Source organism: Camelus bactrianus, chromosome 20, assembly GCF_048773025.1.
Source record: "Camelus bactrianus isolate YW-2024 breed Bactrian camel chromosome 20, ASM4877302v1, whole genome shotgun sequence".
Lineage (NCBI taxonomy): Eukaryota > Metazoa > Chordata > Mammalia > Artiodactyla > Camelidae > Camelus > Camelus bactrianus.
The window spans coordinates 23,709,390-23,717,003 of NC_133558.1; the positions used below are offsets into that span (position 1 = coordinate 23,709,390).

General features: G+C 43.7%; 1 long non-coding RNA gene across 1 annotated transcript; it reads left to right on the top strand.

Annotated features, from left to right (window-relative positions):
* The first annotated feature begins 5,053 nt into the window (after positions 1–5,053).
* Positions 5,054–6,724, top strand: LOC105064167 (uncharacterized). Its single transcript, XR_834836.3, has 3 exons — positions 5,054–5,260; positions 5,497–5,609; positions 6,569–6,724. It is a non-coding gene; the product is annotated as an uncharacterized LOC105064167 (long non-coding RNA).
* The last annotated feature ends 890 nt before the right edge of the window (positions 6,725–7,614 follow it).

Sequence of the window (7,614 nt, forward strand, 5' to 3'; positions counted from 1 at the left end):
GGAGGGTCCCCTTTTAGGTAAAGGCATTGTACCTTGATGGCCTCTGCTCAAAATACATATGTATTCCTGGGAGAGACTCCCACGCTGCAGCCTCCAGCACCTGTCACTCAGTGCATTGCAAGAGATGTTGCCTAATGCCAGTTTGCTGATGGGATTTGATTGTCTCTAGCAAGACCTGTGGGAATGGGACACACGATGGCGAAGTCTGACTGTGTCTGAGGGAGAGTGTGTGAAGGATACAGAGTGACTTGGAGAGGGGAAAACAGGATAACAGAGGTATGAGATGTTGAAAAGGATGGGGACACACCCTTGGCAGGGGTGGAGGAGACCCTGCATCTAAGAAAGAAGGCAAAGGGAATGCCATGGGATGCCAGGAAGTAGAAAAGGGTCTAGTGTCTAGGGTGGGCATATGGGAGGTGGAGATGTTGATGGGAGAGGGCTATTTATGAGGAGCCCCCTAGGGAGGGAGATGTTTGTGGGAGACGTTGGTTCATTGATGGCGGCACCCTGAGCAGGCCACTTGAACATTGACAAATTATTTCTCTGTGGAAATTGCAGAAGAAAATGTAAAGACATGGGAAAATGTTTGTGATGTATTGATAAGTGAGAAAAAAAGGAGGTTACAAAACAGGGCATAGAGTGTGATCCTTATTTTGCAACACTGACTGGAAAGACACCAAAATGTTAGCTGTGGTTATCCCTGCTGTAGGGAGGATGACTTGCATTTCTCCTTGCAGCCTTTCTGTATTTTCCAGATTTTCTACAATGAACTTGAAATATGACTTTTGTACGTATCAGGAGGGGTTATTTTAGAGAAAGATTCATTGGCTGTTTATTGAGTGCTTCTTAAATTCTACAATGTTGGCACCACACGTGATGGAGAGAAATGTAAACTATGGTCACTGTTCTCAGATTATCCTTAAACCCAGTCATGGCACAGGGGCACAGTTCAGTACACAAGAATGTGGTTGCTGGAACCAGACTCCTGGGTTCAAGTCCCTCTTTTGCAGCTTCCAAGCTCTGTGACCCGGGAAAGTGGCTTGACCTTTCTGTGTTTTGGTTGCCTTATCTGTAAAATGGGGATATTAATAGTACCTGTAAGGATTAGTTGAGCTGATACATGTGCACATTTAGAAGAGCAGCTGGCACAGAGTAATCAGGACCTAACTATTAGCTGTTATTGTTATTAGTGGTTAAGAGCTTTACCTCTGGAGCCATCCTGTCTGGGTTCAAATCCTTGTTCTGTCCCTGCCTGGCTTGGGCAAATGATTTAATCTCTGTCTCTACTTCAGTTTCCTAATCTTTAAAATGGGGATGAAAGTAATGGTGTCTCATTCATAGAGTTGTTATGAAAACTCACCAAGTGACTATGGACAAAGTACTTAGTGCCTGGCACATGGGAAGTACACAGTGAGTGTGAGCTGCTGTAATACTAATGCTCACTATTCCTATTATTATCATCATCATTACTGTTATATTGGGAGAGGCATGGATTAGGGCACCATCCATCAGAGCATCCTGTGCAGAGCCAGCAGAGAGGTCCAGGATACATGAGATGGTCTGATCTGGGTATTACAGGATGGCCCCATCCACTCTCTCTTGCCTCTCCTGTGTTGTCCTCCCACCCAAGTTATTCTGGTCCTTGAAAATTTAAAACTATGGCCCCAGGAACCACTCCGCGCATACACCCTGATCCTTGTTTAGCCATACACATGGTGGATTTATGATGAGCTAATGAAGGCAGGCTTCCAGGACTCTTATTTGCATGGGAAGTTCCCTGGCAATATTATATTTATAATTGTATCTTCTTTTTCTTATAGAGGACTTCCATCATTACATAAACTTAATCCCTACCTAGACCCTCCCTTAGTTTTAGAAAGGGTATTCCTAATTCAGACTTCCAAGGCCTCTGCTGAAATCCCACCTGTTTCTTTAACTGGGCCTGGTCATGGAGACCTATCTGGGTAGCATTTTTGCCTATCTAAGCCTGTTTTCCTTTGTTATTGGTGCATAGTATTTCATATCTCCTCTTGCAGCCATAGCCTCAACCTGTCACCATTTGGGCTGGTAATATCATTCATAAATGAATGAATGAATGAATGAATGAATGAATGAATATACTCTGGATCTGTTTTGTTCTCAAGGAAAACCAGCAGGAAAATGGCTTAGTCTTTGGGTGGATCAAGCCCTTGGCAGACAGGAGAAGCTGGAAGGCCTTTTGAAACTATATGAAACAAGAAGCCTCTGAAATCCCAGGGTGGGTGGCAGCTTAGAAACATGACTACAAGTCCAACTGGGAAAATGTTTTACAACTGGAGATTTAACCAGAAACTGAAAAGGATGAACGGTCACAGATCAGGGAGAAACGAGCCCTGTTATACCTGTGTTCTTTACTGAGAGCTTGTGTTCTTCTTACATTTAGGCTTTATTAATGCTGCTCTGCTGGTCCACTTTGTTAAGGATTTAAGTTTTTATTAAAAAATGAGTGAAATTGACAAGAGAGGAAGCCTGTTTTTCTCAAAGTTAGGCATCAACTCCCAGTGTCTCCCTGGCTTTCTGGACTATATTTGAGGGGACTTTTCCAGGCTGTTCTCAGAAACTTCCAATTTATCTCATACAAGACACTTCTTCATACTCTTTGTGATGTTTTATGTACCTCAGCTATATCTTTTCTGCAACTTTTGGCTCTGGGAGGGTGAGGACTTTCATATCCCATCCGTGACAAACACTCAAAGCTAAAGAGTTGGGATGTTAAATAGGTGTGATGTTTAATTTTGTGTCAACTTGGTACCCAGTTATTTGGTCAAGCACCAGTCTAGATATTTCTGTGAAGGTATTTTTCAGATGTTATTAACATTTAAGTGAGTAGACTTTGAGTAAAGCTGATTACCCAACATAATGTGGTTGGGCTGCATCCAATCAGCTGAAGGCCTAAGACAAAAGACTGAGGTCCAACTTCTCCCCACCCCAAGAAGAAGGATTCTGCCTCTAGATTGCCTTCAGACTCAAGACTGCAACACCAATTCCTGCTGAAATGCCATTCTGTCAACCTGTCCTATGGATTATGGGCTTGCCTCCATAATCACATGAGCTAATTCCTTATAGTAAATTTGTCTCTCAGTCTCTCTCTCTGTTTCTCTATATCTATCCATCTATGTCTCTCTCTCTCTCTCTCTATATATATATATATATATTTTATATATACACATATATAATATATATACATGTATATAAATATGTATTTCCTATTGGTTCTGTTTCTCTGGAAGAACTTAATATGATAGGTCTGAATGTAAGTTGTTTCTGGCTTGAAAAAACCATTCTCAATGTGAATGACTTTTCATGATTTAAGTGGTTGGACAGGTGCAAGGCATCCAGGAGACCTCAGCAAGTCTTCCTGTATTTCCCTCAACTTCTGAGTCAGCTTGGACTTAAACCTGCAATCACAAATAAACATTAGGAAGGAAAATATGACTCCTCCTCTGGGACTGCCACCCCCACCCCCATGTAGTTAGCTACATCTAAACTTATGTGTGTTTGTAATAGCAAAAGCCTGGATGGGGACAGCCTAAAGTGGTCCACCTATGTGATGGAGTTAACTGTAGCAGTACAAAGGAACAGGAGGCTTTCTCTATACTGATGTGGGACAGCTCTAAGATAAGTTGAGTGAATAAAAGCAAGGATCCCAATACTGTGTTTTAGATAGGTGAAAAGAATATATGCATATTTACTTACAGATCCAGTCTCTCACCCACAATTCCAAAATCCAAAAAACTCTAAAAACTGAAAGATTTTTCTTTGGTTTGTGACAAATTTATTTGGTAATAAAACCAGAGCTGAAAGGATGTGAAGCCATTTGTAGCTGTTATTTACCCCTGTTAGTGTGAATACCTGAGAGTACCTTATACCTGAGACCTAGAGTGACCCATGGAACTCTTTGCCTGTGACTGAGGGGTTCCTTAGACTTGGAATTGACAACGTTAAAATCCTGGATGGGGGAGGGAAGGTGTTACAAAATGCATGGTATATGTACTTCATTACTTGTCTAAAATCTGTAAAGGTCTGTATTCTGAAACCCATTTGTCCCCAAATGTTCTGGATGAAGGACTGTGGACCTGGGTATTCATAGACCAACTCAATCAGGAGACACAAGCAACCAGCCACAGCCTCTGGGAAGGAAATGGGTGGCTGGAGGGCAGGGATAGGAGGGAGTTTTTGCTGCATATCATTTTGCATCTTTTGACTGTATTATCTCCTCAAAAAATAAATACAGGAAATTATGGAAAAACAAAACTCTCTTGAGATTTACAAATGTTAGCCACTATATATAAAAACAGATTTGAAAAAAGTTTCTTCTGTATTGCTCAGGGTAACATGTTCAATATTTCATAATAACCTTTAATGAAAAAGAATATGAAAAGGAATATATGTATATATATGCATGACTGGGACATTATGCTGTACACCAGAAACTACAAATAGTTGACTAAACTACAAATAGAATTTTTTTAATTTTTGAAAAAATAAATTACTGTGCTGTTGCTACTGATGCTGTCAAAGCCATGTTTGTCTTTCTGATTCTGCTGATTCCTGTCCTCAGAGCTACTTTTCCATCGAGCCCTGATTTGGGAGTCAAGAGACTTGTTTTTCATTTTCTGAGCTGAGTGCTGGGTCAGTCTCTTCCTGGAGCAGCAGGTGGACCCTGGCTCTTGTTTCAGCTGCTTGCTCCACAGCCCCAGGCAATTTTTTTTCCTGGTTGGTAGTTATTATTATTTTGAAAAACCAAGAACAATCATGCAAAGCAAGTAGAAACAGGCTGGGTCAGCTGAAAATGCCTACATGCTCCTGCCTTGGGTCTCCTGGTGATATAATTAGCTGGTTTTATCCAGTGGTGAGTGGGCGGCTTGCTCCCCTGGCACCCGGCAAGGCCAGAGGATGATGCAACAAAAGGCAAGCCCGGGCAAGGCCGAGCCTGAGCTTTGCCGGCCAAAGATGCTGATGCGATACACTGGGGCCGGGAAGGGGAGGGGAGTGGGAGGAGTGGTTCAGAGCTGCAGGGGTGTGAGGGACCCGGCTGCCCAGGAGAGATGACTGCCCAGGAGAGACGCTGGCCTTCTGCTCACTTAGCCTTGAGCTCCCACCCCACCTGCCCCAAATCCCTGCTCCGTCCTCTCTTTCCCCATCTCCTCTTGGTGACAGAATATATTCCTAGCTCTCTCATTCTCACCAGAATAGGAGGGTCTGCTGAGAACATCTAGAGGTGAGAAAGGGGGCCCTGCACATGGGTAGACTTAATCAGGGTTCCTTCCCAAAGCTGTGAGGCTGGAGGAGGGGGAGATTTCAGTCACTGGGGAGATTTTTCAAAACACCTGCATATTTGTGTAGCTAGCTGACCCTCACACAATTTTAATTCAGTCTAGATAGGGCCAGAAATTGTAACATGTTTTTAATTGTGTTAATTATCTTAAATGGATTAACTATTAAAAATACATTCAGGAATAAGCCTACCTTTCATCCCAAGTGCTACATAACACAACTCCAGGGGGTGCTGTCCCCACACACCTGGATGGTGCTAATGGTGGCCGTGAAGGAGGCGACTCTCCCCAGAGGTAACCACTATCATTATTTTTTGTGTCTTCTTCCAGAGAGAGTCCGTGTGCTTGTAGGACCTGAATGTTTTTCAAAATGTTTCTTTCCTCCCACTCCCTATGCTGAGAATCCTTGAGCTGGAAGGAGGAAGGTCTAGTGGAAGAGCTCAGGCATCTGCAAAGGGATAAAGAGGATTGGGCCTTCCCTGAAGTCTCACCCCCACCAGTCCCCTCCCCCAACCAGGTCCAGGTTGGGTCCCACACAGCCCCATCAAGAACCTGTCAGGGTCTCTATAGCTGCATTTCAGACAATAAAAGGACTTTTCTTAGTAATCTCCTAGGCCCCCAGGAGGTTTTCAGATGAGTTTGCTGAGTAGGGAATTTTCCTGCATTTCAGTCCAGGGACTTCTCAGCAGACTTTGATGTTGACTAGTCAAAACAAAACAAAACAAAACAAAACAAAACAAAACAAACCTGTGTACCAGAAGGGGGAAATTGGGTCCTGCTGTGTGACTTTAGACAAGTCACACTGTCTCTTTGTGTCCTAGTTTCCTCCTCTGGGAACTGGGGAGCTTCATGTCTACTTTGTTTTTTTTTCAACTTCTCAGGGAGGTTGTAAGATCATGGATATGAAAGTCTTTGTCTTATAGATAAAGATATTGAGGTCCAAGGTCATGCAGTGCAGAGGTGGCCCTGTTCTCGTGGCCAGGTCCAGAAACTCAGCAGGAAAAAAAACTTCTTGTGGGAGCCGGGAAAGGAAGGGGTTCTTAGCTGCCTAGCTCTTCTGCTGTAGCAGAGGTGGCCAGCACATCATCACAAATCTGTGTCCTATCCAGGGATTACACAGACCCTTGCATCTAAGTGGGACCATATGACAAGTTCTCACTAATGGAATATGGGTGGGAAATGATGTGTGTCACTTCTGAACCAGGCATGAAGAAATACATATACCTTCTTCATATTCTTTCTCCTTCCTTCAGCTGAAAGCAGAGATCCTGATGCCCTAGGGGATGTTGGAGCCAGAGGATGGAAAGAGCCTGAGTCCCTGAATCATCACATGGAGGTCAACCATGTTCTTGCCAACAAGAACACCTCAATTGTATTCATATGTGAGAAATAAACTTCTTTTGGGTTGTCATCAGAATTTGAGAGTTTATTTATTACAATGGTTAGTGTCATCCTAACACACACCCCCACTTTTCTTCCTAAATCCAGCACTGAGCTGCTTGCCGGTACCCAAGAGGAGACATCGGCAATCATTCCTCACAGCAGGTGCAGGATTATTAGAAACCACTGAGGGTGGGGGAGAGGGAGGCATCATCTCCCTCAGCTCTGAACTTAGGGCCACCAGTATTTGGGGATTGGGGTTGCAGCTGTTGCATTCCACAGTGGCTCTGGTGGCATTTTGACCATGTGTGACACAGCATCATCCTAGGGAAGCAAAGATGAGGACAAACAGCTGATAGGAGGGGGAGCAGAGAAGGTGAGGCCACAGCCAGAGCCCTGGGTCTGCCCTGATTCTTTGCCTGTGTCATCTCAGCCAAAGCCAGTACCTCCTGGGGCCTCCGTTTCCCCATTTATAATATGGATCTAAAACACCTGTCCTAGATGGAGAGGCAGAATGGGAGGTGGGGATGGTGAGGAGTGAGATAATAGACACGAGATCCTGAAATTACTTTGTAAGACTCCACACTGCTATGTGGTCAGAGCATCCAAACTCGAGACCCTGAGAACTTTGATGTATGCTAGGGCTTTATGTTGGGAGGGGCTTAAAAATAATTTGTTAGGAAGGAAAAAATGAAAGAATGCATAATTTCTACTTTTGGGGATCATTCAGAAGGCTGTTCTGAGCTAAAGGACCTGTGGAGAGGGATGTCTTGGGGATTTTAAGGCCAGCTCAGAGGACTGTGTCTGTGGGCAGTTCCCCTTGCCACCAAATACCTGTTCTTAGGTGTCCAGTGTCTGAAATTCCACCATTAGTGCTTCATTCCTTTGGATCCATTTTAATTCCTCCACAAAAAATGAA